Raw genomic sequence first — 14,063 nt, 5'->3', positions numbered from 1 at the left:
TAATGACTGTCTCAATTTAAGCACAAGAGCATATTAACAGGCTAATCTTTGAAACTATGTATAGATAAAAATCTCAATCAAGTTTAGGGTTTCAAAGATTTGTACCAATAGTGATTGGAATATCTCAAAAATATTTTCTTAATATCAAAGCACAAAGAGTCTTGCAATAACAATGTAAAGACTCACTTAGCTATAAAGCTTTTCCCACACAAAGATTTATTAAATAAAATCCGGGAAAAAACCTTTGCTTTACACTCAATATGAAAATCAACAACAATGAATGAAATGAGAGTATCCTAGCAAAATAGAACAATGTATAAACACTCACAAAGCTTGATTTCTCAAAAGAATGGTAGTATATGAGTGTGTAGGGTTTGTATGAAGAAATAGGGCTTAGGAAATATCACATAATTTTTTTCCTTATTAAATCCCTAATCTTATCTTAATTGAGCAAATGAACTCATATACATAGACATGGGAAGAATTATGACCGTTGGGGACACTAGGGGAATTATTAAAATTGTTTCGAAAGAGTTTAAGAAAATAAAGTTTGTTTTAACCCCAATTAACCTCGCTAAAATTAAAACAACCCGAGAGTTTTGAGCGCCTAACCAATGGTTTGGTCGCCCAAATAGACACAATAAAAAAAGTTGATTTTTGAAGTTCGGGTGCCTGAATCATGATTCGATTTTCTAACCAAAGGTGATTTCTATTTTAACCGAGGTTCGATTGCTTAGTTCAGAGTTCAGTTATCGAACTCATGTGTTCAGTAGCCCGACGCACTTTTGAACGTGAAGTTCAGGTCACCGAGTTAGTGGGAAAAGTCATAATTGTGGTTCGGTTGACCGAGGATGCTACAATCCTTTTGGTTCGGTCACTTGAAACCAAGTCAACACTCTGACTGGTCAATGGTTCGATCACCCGAAGTGCTTTGAACACAACAGTTCAGTCGCCCAAAACCTCACTAATTTTACCCTATGAGTCTAGTTTTACTTCAATTAATTCCCTTGATAATATATGTGTTTTTTGGGGACATGTTATGTCTATGTGCAAGGACCTTAGGTCTTTTTAAGGTATTTTGAGCCTATTGCATCTACATGCATGATATGTAGTGATTATTACAGACCTTTTCCTAAATTACTATTACAGATTTGAATAAAGCATAATATAAATTACAATAAAAATGAATCTTTTAGGTCTTTAGTCTTTAAGCCTTCACATGCCATCAAGTGATCTTGCAAATATGAACCTGCACACTAACATGATAGGCATTAAATACAAGAGTATTTGTCATAATCAAAACCGAGTATGACCTATAAGGTCAAGACAGGTGATTGAAGCAAATTTTCAGCATATAATTTTGACCTCCCACACCCACGACTGGAATTAATCATCCATCACTGTCGTGTAGCTTGCAGGAACTTCTATTTGAATACGCTACTGCATCATCTATAGGTGCCTAAGGAGTGTGGTGTTCTTCACAACACCGCTTCCTGACCTTGTCTGTGATGATGAGGTTGATGCTGATAAAAGAGCTGAAAGATTCATAATATATAGGTAAATACATGTGTCTAAGGTGATGAGTCCCTAAAATACATGATTTTATACTTTCATTTATCTTTGTTTATCCTCATTTTTCTATGTATTTTTCAGAGTTATCATTGTTAAGAGCTATGCAAGGTTTGTTTGTAATTTTAGGAAAAAACAAGTTAAAACCATGGAGTTAGGCATTATGAGAATCCAAGGGGGATTTGGAAGAATCAAAGTTCAAAATCAGATGCTCAGCCAAGCTCTAGAAGCTTCAAATCATCAGAGGACAAGAAGATGATGCTCAACAATGTGGTGCGACCAGCAACACACAAAGGCGACTTAGACTTCTTTCGCAGGCTCCAAGGTTTAGACTGCGATCATAATGCTACAAGGTTCGACCAAGTCATCGACCAAGCGACTCTTCAAGGTGACCACTGCGAGATACTGAGACGAAACTGAGAGCAGAATTACCAAGAGTCTCGACAAAGTGTTCAACCAAGAGACGTTAAAGGGCGACCATGTCAAGTTCTTGAGATTTCTTAAAGATCGAGATCCTACAAGTCTCGACTATCAACTTGACCAATAAGACTTTTAGGAATGACGTAGTCGAAGATATAAAAGATTCAAATGCCTAATTTCCTGTGAGTCTCGAGTAGGGCATGCACAAGAATGACAAAGGGGTGACTTGGTCGACAGCGACGATCTTCTGTGCGAGATTTGCTGCAAACTTTCCTGACTTGTTAAAAAAACCCTATAAACCATAGAGCCTATAAGTATTCGCTATGAACACAAGCTTTGGGTTCCTCACTAGCCACTCTTAGGTTAGTGAGATACCTAGGATTTCATTTAAAGCCATGTTAGAATAGGAGTAGTGCAAATTTCTAGTTTGAGCATGAAGTGTCCAACGGCCTATGACAACCAACGGCATTCGTGTGTTCTCCAATGTATATTACATGATCGTTCATTTTTTCTTCTTGGCGTTAGTGAAAGATGTGATGAATACAAATGGATGATCTTTTACATGCTCTCTCTTTCCTTGCTTTTCTTTACAACTTTCATTTATTGCTTTCATTTATGGTTTAGATTGTGAGGATGTTTAGTTCCAATATTAGCACCTCTATTACTTCAGGCAGGTACACGTATTAAGCTACATTCTCCCATAGAGGTTCTTGTGCTCGTTTGTGACCAAGTATACTCCGATTTCCAACTGTGCTCTGGATGACTTGTGCACCCTTGCTACTTTATGCCATCGAATGGCTCCTTGGATTGTTTCTTTAGGTTCCGGTTGGTCTGAAATGGTAAACTCACTAAATGTAGACTAAGAAGAACAACATCCTAAATTATACTCATGTCTAAACATTGCTTTGTAGGAGTAGGATTAATATAGATTTATATGCTTTCATTTAAATGCTTTCTAGTAGTGGGAAAGAAAACAACCCCAAAAATATCATCTTTTTATTTCTTTTCATAACAAGACTTTAGTAAACTAATTTGGAAGAAGTCTCATAACTGCGCTTTAAGTCACCATGGATCGACACCCGACTTACACATTTTTTGTAGAACTTGGGATAGTTAGGTAGTATAAATTTTATTTTTGGTAGTTGAGTACCCCTGCCTTGGCGAGCCTACCAAATTTTGGCTCCGTTGTTGGGGACTTGGCTATGGTTATGAACCAACTTCTAAATTAGGGTATTGCTGCCTTGTTCTTTTAATTTGCTCTCCTTTTATTCTCACTTTCTTTGTTATTTTTATTTTTCTTGTTTGTTATTTTTGAAGTATGATTCTATTTGCTTAAATGTGTGTATGTTTGGTTTGCGTTCTTTGGAACTTGAGATAATTCCCATAGGTTCTAAGATTGAAAAAAAAATCCCATATGTCCCTTAGGAAACCTATCTATAATCTAGAGAAGGCTGAGTCGTCTAAACTGAAAGCCATGGTCGAAAATAACCCACCGATTCCCGCATAACAAATCCCAAAACCCCAAGCTCCCTGTCTACATGTGGTAGGAGAACAACCCCTTCGGCCTCTTAGGGACTACTTTGTACCTAATGCATACAAGTGGCAATCCTGCATCCGGTTCCCAAATGTTCAGGTAGCACAATTTGAGATTAAGACTTCAATTATCTCAATGTTTCCCAACTTTTATGGGAATTCCAATGAAAATCCTTACCAACATCTAGATGAATTCTTGGAGATTTGCTCCACCATCCGCATGACTAATTTTAGTGATGATGCTCTTTGTCTTAGGCTCTTTCCATTCTCTCTGAACGATAAGGCTAAATATTGGTTGACATCCTTAGAGCCGAGCTCGGTGACCAACTGAGGCACCATGTAGCATGAATATCTAAAAAAGTACTTCCGGATAGGGAAGACTAAGCAGCTACAGAGGGAAATCACAAGTTTCACATAGATGGATGGGGAACTTTTCTTTGAGACCTGTGAGTGTTTTAGGGACCTGCTTCATAAATGGCCACATCATCAGATTCCCAAGTGGCAATTTGCTCAAACTTTTTATCAAGGGTTAGATGAGAGAGATAGGTCCATGGTAGATGCATCATGTGGAGGTACTTTCCTCAAAAAGCATGAGAATGAGGCTTGGGTTCTCTTTGAAAACTTGGCTAAAAATTCTCAGCAGTACATGGTTGCTACTCGTAGACCACTCAACCCATACACATCTAAACCTAAGGGAGTTTACGAGTTGGCTGCAAACCATGGCCTATGCCCTACTCTACACACCGTATCCTAGAAACTTGATCAGTTATTGTCCCTACGACAACAACTGCAATTGATGGTGTGTGTAGAATTTTGTGCGATTTGTTCCGACCCTGTGCATACAAACTACAATTTCCTTCACGCGCCTTCCCAACTTGAGCTTATGGAGGAAGAAGTGAAGGCCACCCACCATTGCTATGATCGACCATCAAACGACTCTGACTCAAATATCTTTAGTCTCGGGTGGAAACAATATCCCAACTTCTCCTAGAGGCCACAAGCTCCAGGCTTTCAAACCCGAAGACCTCAACTAAACCCTGGTGTTTCACTCCCTCAACCATATCCAAATTTCTAAGGTCCTCATATTGTGGTGCAGAGGTAATCATTGTTTCGACCACCATCACTTCAACAAACTAACCATGATTCCTTTCATGAGACGGGGTTTAAAACCTTACAAAACATTGAAGCATATCTCCAAGTGAAGCAAAAATTACTCCATTCTCACTTGCAATCCATAGCTAAATTGGAGGCCACTATGGGACAACTCACCAGGTCAAGAGAAATGAAGGTGCGTTGCCAAGCTGGCCTCAAACAATACCTAAAAGTCAGTATGGAGTAGACTATGAGACCATAGTAGAACCTTTATCATGTAAAGTACATGCCCGAGCGATAACAACACTTAAGAGTGGTAGGGAGATCAACAATGGGGTCGAAAAGACAATAAGTCAAGAAAAGGGTAAAGAAAAGAAGAGGGCTAAACCTATAGAAGTAGGGGCCCCTCTTTCTCATGAGTCAGAGATAGAGACTGAAACATATACTATGCCACAACATGAAACACTTCTCTTTCATATTCTCGTAGCCCCTTACCCTGTAGCTCTCCATGCACCCTTTAAAACTAAGAAAGAGACCAAATTTAAGCAAGTTAAGGTCAACATCCCTCTCTTACATGCCATCAAGAAAATACCTTCATACGCAAAATTCCTCAAGGACCTATGTACGGAAAAGCGCAAATCAAGGGTGCATATGAACAAGCAAGTCAAGTTGACTGAGCATGCAAGCTCAATCCTTTTAGATCACCTGCCTCCTAAGTTAAAAGACCCCGTTGCTCCGACCATTTCATTGTAATCGATAATTACACAATTGATAGGGCCCTCTTGGACTTAGGAGCAACCGTGAACCTTCTACCATACTCAGTTTTCAAGAAATTTACTCTAGGAGAGCTGAAGCGCACCCTAGTAACACTAAGCTTTGCTTATCGTTTAGTGAAAAAACCTAGGGGTGTATTAGAATACGTTTTACTTAGAGTGGACAAGATTTACTACCTTATTGACTTTATAGTCTTGGATATGGAACCTTCTGACCCAACTAAAGACCAGATCCTTGTCCTGTTAGGGCAACCCTTTTTGTCCACCGCAAATGCATGTATTCGATGTAGGATAGGGATTATGGATGTGTCCTTTGGTAACATGAAACTCTAGCTGAATGTATTCCATGCATCTCAGCATCCATCTGAAGATGTTCATGATTTTATTAATTCATGACACAGTCTCAAGATTCGAAGGAAACATTTGGGTAAATTATATTCAAAGAAGAAATGGGGGACGACATGTTGTCATTGAACTAGGATAATGGCAGTTTATGCTTTTGATGCATCTTGTTGATGATGGAAAACTTAGCGCTAACAGGAGGCAACCTATGGGTTTGTTATTTTCACAATACACATTAATGGTGTACATTGTAGTAAAATAATAAAATAAAATAAAATAAAAACCCTTGAGTTTTCAAAATACTAAGAGGACAAACCTTAACACCGACCAACATTGGCACTAGGGCAACCTTGCTGAAGAAAGAGATAGTTAAAAAAACCTTTTTTCTCTTGCGATCCTTTATTTCTAAGCCTCTCCTTCTCACAGTTATTCCACGTCGCAATCACTCGACCCACGTCACTCATGCTCTATCCACCCCACATGACCTTGATGAAACGTTGGAAACTTCTTTAGGGATTCTCTTCCTGGGTGTGGTATCCTTGTATGTGGCCTTGCGCTCCGCATTGCCTCTAGGGTTTTCTAGTGAATTATACTTTCATCCATTCATTTTGTGGTGTTTTAAAAATGCCTCGTCAACCAATATCTAGGGATGTTTCCAAGAAAACTCAGTCATTCCATGTCACCACATGACGATGTGCTCCCCTTCAACTAGATGGTCCTTCATCATCAAGATCCAAAGACACGCCACTCGTTTCAAAAATAGTGAGTTGTTGAGTGGCCCAGTTAGAATCAGAGAAGAGATAGTAAGGAAGTCGAACCCAAACTATGACCCTCAATGACTATTGACCTGACTAGGCTTTTCAATCTTGTTTTGATTATAACAAAATGAAAGATGCTTTAACATGTTGTGTCGAGTGATTTGATTTACGTAAAAGAGCACTCACGGTTGATAAGCTAAAGTTCAATGTCGATCTAGTGGAAGCTCCTCAAAATATTGAGGTAAATGAAAAAGAAATGAAGAGGTTAAAGGCCAAACAATACTTAAAGTCAAAAGTTAATCTCGAGAGGCTAAAGGAGGCTGAAGAACTTAGTGTTTTTGGGAAAACCATGAATAGAAGGATTGTTGCAAGTACTTCAAAGCCACATACTATCAACATACATGTGAAGCGCTTATAAATCAAAACAAACTAAGAAACACTTTTTTGAAAAACCTTAGAATATGTGTTTGATTAAAATGTCTCAAAAGAAGAGAGTTTTCAAAGTAAAAAAAGGAAAATACTCATAGCCAATCGACTGCCCTATAGAGGCAGGCGATTGCCACAATTTAAAAGAAATAATTTAGGAGCCAGTAGGGTTCCAAGCGACTGCCTGAGCACTGACAAGCACTTGGGTGGTCAAGTCGGATGACTGCCAACCTTCTGGGTTTTCAAAATTATTGTTTAGAAAAATTTTGAGTTTCAAAATTAATTCAATGATTTAATGCTACCTAATTGAATGAGGAAATTGTTCCTTGGAAAAATTTTGAATTTTAAAATTAATTCAATAATTAAACGCTATCTAATTAAATGAGGAAATTGTTCTTTGGAAAAAATTTGAATTTAAAAATTAATTCAACAATTTAATGATACCTAATTAAATGAGAAAATTATTTTTTTGAAAAATTTTGATTTTTAAAATTAATTCAATAATTTAATGCTACCAAATTAAATGAGGAAATTGTTTTTTGGAAAAATCTATAAATACATCCTTTGGGCAATGAAAAATAAAAAATAAACAAGCAAGATAAGCCTAAGTGATCAAACAATTAATACACTGAAATTTTTCCTGCACTGAAATTCTCCTTAAGTTCCTTTGCTCACATCATTTTGCTAAAGAAAAACTCTACGTTTGTTTTTTTTTTTTTTTTTTTTTTTGTGGATTGAAAAATCAAAAGCTTGATTCCGAGTTGCACTCAATTCCTTTTAAAGAACCATCGGTGACTTCTAAAACTTTAGAGCTTCTCATGTTCTATGCAGCTTTCTTGTTTTGAAGTATAATTGAGAACTCAATTTATACAACCCGCTCTGAATTTTTGGAGTATTTTTTGTATGCAAATCTACTTCTATCTTCTTGTACTTTGAACGATTCAAAGGTTTGTTGGATCGTTGGACCAAGCGCAAGTCGTTCTCTTCCTAAAAAAGAGGGCAAATTGTATAAGGTTTTTGTTCCACCTGGAAGGAATAAGATATAGTAAATTCATTGGGTGGTTGACCTAAGGCGAGGACGTAGACTGGGTATAAGCCGAACCTCGTAAAACTGATGGTGTCACTCTCTTATCCTTACTCTATTTTAATTTTAGCAACGATATACCTTACGTGGATGTTTAATACTTTTAATTATAAAGCAACCAAATATTAGAAATTAAGTAAACCCAAAAACTAATTTATTCTTGGGCTTGCGGAAACCAAAAGGGAGTACATTGGTTAATCGATCTTTTGCGGAAACCGAAAGGAAGTATGTTGATTGGTTAACATCCAAAAACTTATTAGCTGAAGGTTTAATTAAGTTCTAATATTGAAAAAAATTTGAATGTTGTTGTAATATTCAAATTCAAAAGACAACAACACGAGTCGTATATTCATATACAAGGACTCTAAAGATTCAAATTGATTTTTGTTGGGTGGTTGTTGTGTTTGAATAGTAAGTTAATTGTTTATATTAGTTGATTGTGGATTAATTAGAAAATAGGAATTTGTGTGGATTGCCCCATTAACAAAAATACAAGTAATCCTTAAGAGATTGTGAAAAGGGACAAGAGTTCTCAAAAAGAATCAGAGAAATTTTAAATAACCCAAATCACACCCCCCCCCCCCTCTTGGGACTACACCTTAGGTTTCAGTTGGTATCAAAGCCCAGTTATAGAAAAACCTAACAAGTAGCTATACAAAGATCAAAATTTACAAATAGGAGTAGCTCCCTTTGGTGAGGGTCAATCCTCAACTAGGCCACCCATATTTTGTGGATTAAATTACACCTTTTGGAAACAACGAATGAGAATCTACCTTCAAACAATGGACTAGAAGGCATGGAATGTTGTCAAAAATGAAAATTTAATCCCCACTAAGCTTGTTGATGGAAAAAAAGTACCTGAAGAAGATAAAGAACTAAATGACTCAGATTAAAAAATGTTGCAAATTAACTCAAGTGCAATAAATGCCTTATACTGTGCATTTGATGCAAATGAATTTAATGGAGTAATGGCGTGTAAAACAACCAAAGAGAATTGGGAAAAATTGGAAGTAACCTATGAAGGCATGGTAGATGTTAGGGAAAGTAAAATCAATATGTTAACCAGTGAATATGAAGCTTTTAGGATGAACCCCGAAGAAAGTATAACAAGCATGTACACTAGGTTCACCCTTATCATAAACTCCCTAAGTGCCTTAGGAAAAACTTATTCCACCCATGAGTTGATCCATAAAATTCTAAGAGCACTTCAATCTATTTGGGAACCAAAAGCCACAACCATTATAGAAGGAAGAAATCTTAAAACAACTTCCTTAGATGAACTCATAGGATCTCTTCTAACCTATGAAATGATGTTAAAAGAAAGAAGCATTGAAAAAAAAAAAGAAGTCCATAGCTCTAAAAGTTTTGAAAGAATATTTAAGTGAGGAAGATAATGAATCTAGTGAATAAGAATATGAGGACTTAGCTCTCATAACTAAAAGACTTGGAAAATTCTTAAGAAGAAACAAAACATTCGCTAGAAAATTTAATGGATTAAAAGATGAAAAAGGAGAAAGCAATAAAAAAGAACACAAAAACAAAAATGATCCTCCCACTTGCTATCATTGTAAAAAGGTCAAGCACATCAAACCGGAATGCCCACAACTCAAGAAGGGAAAGAAGAAAAAGAAGTCTACAATGAAGGCAACTTGGGATGGCGCTAGTTCGAGTGAATCGGAAAGTGAGCCAAGTGATCGAGAAGTAGCAAACATGTGCTTCATGGCACATAACGAAGAGGTAAACTCTTATTACTCTCTCTCTGAAGATTCATGTAATGAATCTTGTAGTAATTCGTGTGAAAGTATGCCTTCTTACAAAGAACTTCAAGTTGAATTAGTCTTTTTATATAACAAGTTTATTAAAATCTCAAAAAGGAACACAAAGTTGAAACAACAAAACGAATCACTTAGATATCAACTGAATCTTCAAAACTCGTTGAAGAAGAAAAAGACTTAAAGATTGAAGAACTTGAGAAGAAAGTAGAAAACTTATCTCAAGAATTAGCTAAGTCTCAAGTAAATGAAAATCGTAAGAAAGTGCAAGAAATAAATGATCTTATAAATCAAATTCAAGAAAAAGAAAAAATCATCTACAACTTTACCAAAGGTTAGGATAACTTCGAAAAGATTGTAGGACAACAAAGAATGGCAAACAACAAAGAAGGAATTGGTTATAATGGAGCACCAAACAAAAGAAAGAAAAACTTGTTTATGGGATATTTTGTAAATCAATCTAGACATTATGCAAGCACTTCATCAACAAATATTCATGAGCACACCACTTGCTACATGTGCAAAATAAAGGACACATAATGTTTAATTGTCCACTCAGGAAAAAGTACATTAGAGTAAAAGATAAGTGGAAGATAAATGCCTAAACTAGACAAGATTTAAAGAAATCTAAGAAGGTTTGGGCTCCAAAAGTAACAACTTAAATCATTTCTTATAGGTTTGCTTTAGGACCTATGATGGGAGATAAATGTTCAAGGCATATGATAGGAGATAAATCTAAGTTCACCTCTCTTACACAAAAGGATGGAGGATTTATTACCTTCGGTGACAATGCAAAAGGCAAGATCATCGGAATAGGTAAAATCAGTAAAGACTCTTCACTTACTATAGATGATGTCTTGTTGGTAGATGGTCTAAAGCATAATTTACTAAGCATTAGTCAACTTAGCGACAAAGGATTTGAAATAATATATAAGAAAGGAAAATGTGTAATTCAAGATTCTAAGGATCAAAAGACACTATTCACTACACTTACAATGAACAATGTATATTGCATAAACCTTGATAGCTTAATCTCTCAAGACATATCCAAACTCTCTAAAAAGAATTTGTTTAAAGGCTTGCCTAACACCAAATTTGTTAAAGATAAAGTATGTGATGCTTGTCAATTAGGAAAACAAATCAAGAAAAGCTTCATTAAGAAGAATCATATATCAACTAGTAGACCCCTAGAACTCATACAGTTAGACTTGTTTGGTCCTACTATAACCCAAAGTTTAGGAGGAAAACAATACGCCTTCATAATCATTGATGATTATTCAAGATACACATGGGTGTTGTTCCTAACTAACAAAGAAGAAGCTTGCAACTCATTAATCACTTTATGTAAGAAGCTTAAAAATGAGAAAGGGTATAATGCCTCAAATATTAGAAGTGACCAAGGAAGAGAATTTAAGAATCAAAGTGTTGAAATTTTTTTTAATGAACATGGTATAAATCACAATTTTTCAGTACCTAGAACCCCCAAACAAAATGGAGTTGTGGAAAGGAAAAATAGAACCCTCCAAGAAATGGCAAGGACTATGCTTAAAGAAATTGACCTACCCAAATATTTTTGGGCCGAAGCTATAAATACAGCTAGTTATATAATTAATAGGATTTCCATTAGATCAAACCTAAACAAGACACCCTATGAATTGTTGAAAGGAAGAAGGCCTAACATAAATTACTTTCATGTCGTTGGATGTAAGTGTTTCATTCTAAATAACGAAGACAACTTAGGAAAATTTGATGTTAAATTGGATGAAGGCATTTTCCTATGATACTCTACAAATAGTAAAGCCGATAGAGTCTACAACAAAAGAACACTCACCATAGTTGAATCAATTCACGTAGACTTTGATGAATCTAATCCTTTTTCAACAGAAGTCAAAAATGAAGAAAAAGATGATATACTCAAAAAGGAGGATGAGATAGAATCAAGGAAGAAAATGAAATAATCGAAGAAAAATAAAAGGATGAATAGAAAATATGGAATTACCAAGAGAATGGAAGTATAAGAAGGATCACCCTCAAGAACAAATTATAGGTGAACCATCTAGAGGTGTGACTACTAGATCTTCACTAAAGAACCTTTGTAATCATTATGCATTCCTATCCCAAAATGAACCTAAAGATGTTGAAGAAGACTTTAAGGATGAGTCTTGGATAGTTACAATGCAAGAAGAATTAAACCAATGTGAAAGAGGCCAAGTATGGAAATTAGTACCCAAACCGGAAAATCATTCGATCATAGGAACTAAATGGGTATTTAGAAATAAAAATGATGAAAATGGTACAATCACTTGAAACAAAGCTAGACTTGTAGAAAATGAGTACAATCTAGAAGAAGGAATAGACTATGATGAAACCTTTGCCCCAATAGCTAGAATGGAAGCTATTTGAATGTTGTTAGCTCATACTTCGTACAAAGAATTTTTGTTCTACCAAATGGATGTCAAAAGTGCATTCTTGAATAGGTATATTAATGAAGAGGTATATGTTGAACAAACCCCTAGTTTTAAGGATATTGAAAATCCTAACCATGTATTTAGACTAACTAAGGCTTTATATGGACTAAAACAGGTCCCTAGGGTTTGGTATGAAAGGCTTAGTGGATTTCTATTTGAGAAAGGATTTTTAAGAGGAAAAATTGATAATACCTTGTTTATTAAAAATAAGGAAGATGACATATTTTTAGTTCAAATCTATGTAGATGATATAATATTTGGCACTACAAATGAACATCTATATAAAGAGTTTGCAAAATGTATGCAATAAGAATTTGAAATGAGCATGATGGAAGACTTAAACTATTTCCTTGGACTGCAAATTAAACAAGCAAAGAATGACACTTTTATAAGTCAATTCAAATACATAAAAGATATGATACTAAAAAATGGTATGGAAAATAGTAAACCCATAGGCACACCTATGAGTACCACCGTCAGCCCAGACAGAGATGAAAAGGGAAAATCCATAGACACAAAGCACTATAAAGGCATGATTGGAAGTTTACTATATCTAACAACCAGTAGAGCCGATATAATGTTTAGTGTATGTATGTGTGCACGTTTTCAATCAGCACCTAAGGAATTACACCCACTAGCTATTAAAAGAATCCTAAGATACTTAATATATACAATGGACTTAGGACTGTGGTACCCTAAAGACACCGGTTTTGCAATGATCAACTATTCAGATGCGGACTATGGCAGTTGTAAGATAGATAGAAAAAGCACAAGTGGCACATGTCACTTATTAGGAAGATCTTTAGTTTCTTGGTTTTCTAGGAAACCAAATTTCTCGGCTTTGTCAACTACTGAGGCCGAATATGTGGCAGCTGGCAGTTGTTGTGCACAAACTCTTTACATGAAACAACAATTAAGAGATTTCTATTTAAAATACACAACTATACCAATTAAGTGTGATACTACGAGTGCGATTAACATATCTAAAAATCTTCTTTCACACTCAAGAACAAAACACATTGACATAAGACACCACTTCCTAAGAGATCATGTTAAAAAAGAAGACATCATTCTGGAATTCATCAATACAAATGACCAATGGGCTGATATCTTTACTAAGCCACTCTCAGAAAATAGATTTATAACCATTAGACAAGAGCTTGGTCTACTACATTATAGAGAAGTAAACTAAAAGGACAAGGCTTGATCTAAGTTTGTTTTGGGCATGTACTTTGATGTGCTGTATAATACAACACTTAGCTTAGATTGCTTTCCTTGCCTACCTAAAAAAAGAAAAAAAGGCTCATGATATGTGATTTGCAGCATGCTACATGTGGATGTTTGAAAAATTGGCATTATGAAATTGATATTTTGAAAATCTAAGTTATTAAGTTGAAACATGCTTTTTTTTAAAATCTTGACCATGTAGGCTTATGATCACATGAATAAATGAAAAATCAGCATCTATGAGAAGTGCATGATAAAAATTCAACATGAATATCTAAGATGTATATTGGTATCCATGAATATATCACTTGATTTTTAAACAATACAACATAATTATGAGCGTTGGTAATATTGTCATGATCTTGGTATTTGAATGATGCATTATGCATGACATATGTTTTTTTTTTAAGTTTTTTTACAAATATGAATGTTGAGCACCATATGCATGACTAAAAATTCCATGATGTCACAACACATGAAATAAGAATGCCCAATATGAAATATGATATTGAATTTTGGCATGATTAAGAAGTGTGTATCATATGTTCATTTAAATGTTTACCCTTTTTGATTGAAGTCAAAAGGGGGAGTAGTATTTG

At 35.4% G+C, this 14,063-nt stretch overlaps 1 non-coding gene across 1 annotated transcript; it reads right to left on the bottom strand.

The window, feature by feature from the left end:
* Window positions 1–3,908: 3,908 nt before the first annotated feature.
* Window positions 3,909–4,014, bottom strand: LOC131158986 (small nucleolar RNA R71). Its single transcript, XR_009137601.1, has one exon. It is a non-coding gene; the product is annotated as a small nucleolar RNA R71 (small nucleolar RNA).
* Window positions 4,015–14,063: the final 10,049 nt, after the last annotated feature.

This window comes from Malania oleifera, chromosome 6 (assembly GCF_029873635.1).
Source record: "Malania oleifera isolate guangnan ecotype guangnan chromosome 6, ASM2987363v1, whole genome shotgun sequence".
NCBI lineage: Eukaryota > Viridiplantae > Streptophyta > Magnoliopsida > Santalales > Ximeniaceae > Malania > Malania oleifera.
Note: the sequence above shows the minus strand (reverse complement) of the source record. Positions and strands in the feature narration are given on the sequence as shown.